General features: G+C 47.5%; 1 non-coding gene across 1 annotated transcript; it reads right to left on the bottom strand.

The window, feature by feature from the left end:
• Nucleotides 1-327: 327 nt before the first annotated feature.
• On the bottom strand, nucleotides 328-401 carry trnap-ugg (transfer RNA proline (anticodon UGG)). Its single transcript has one exon. It is a non-coding gene; the product is annotated as a tRNA-Pro (tRNA).
• Between the last annotated feature and the right edge of the window lie 230 nt (nucleotides 402-631).

The raw sequence follows: 631 nt of genomic DNA, 5'->3' as shown, positions 1-631 counted from the left end.
TTGGTCCCCAACTCCAAATCATCTATGTAAATCGTAAACCATTGCGGTCCCAACAATGATCCCTGAGGCACATCACTAGTCACTGATCGCCAACCAGAAAAACACCCATTTACCCCCACTCTATGCTTTCTGTTAGTTAACCAATCCTCTATCCATGCTAATACATTACCCATAACACCTTTATCTTATGTAGCAATCTTTGGTGCGGTACCTTGCCAAATGCCTTCTGGAAATCCAGATACACCACATTCAGGTTCCCCATTGTCCACTGCACATGTAATGTTCTCAAAGAAATGAACAAGACTTGGCCACCATAAACAACAACAATGGGCCTCGTCCGGGATTTGAACCCGGGACCTCTCGCACCCAAAGCGAGAATCATACCCCTAGACCAATGAGCCGCTGGACAACACATTAAATGAATGTGTTGTCCAGCTGTGGCACAGGGGGCATCAGTGGCCAGCCAGATACAGCGCAGTGCTGGCGTTTCTGAGATGGCATGAATGTCCACAGATGATCCTTGGAAGCGAGGAGGTTCAGGCCTCATTGGCTTTGCCACGGATTGCCAGGGCACCATTGCTGCGTGGCTTGTGGTTTTCTCAATCTTCATTAAGAATAAGGATCTTTGTGA

The sequence above is a fragment of the Mustelus asterias genome, chromosome 3, assembly GCF_964213995.1.
Source record: "Mustelus asterias chromosome 3, sMusAst1.hap1.1, whole genome shotgun sequence".
Classification (NCBI taxonomy): domain Eukaryota; kingdom Metazoa; phylum Chordata; class Chondrichthyes; order Carcharhiniformes; family Triakidae; genus Mustelus; species Mustelus asterias.
The sequence above is the reverse complement of the archived record's forward strand: the minus strand, read 5'-3'. Positions and strand labels throughout refer to the sequence as shown.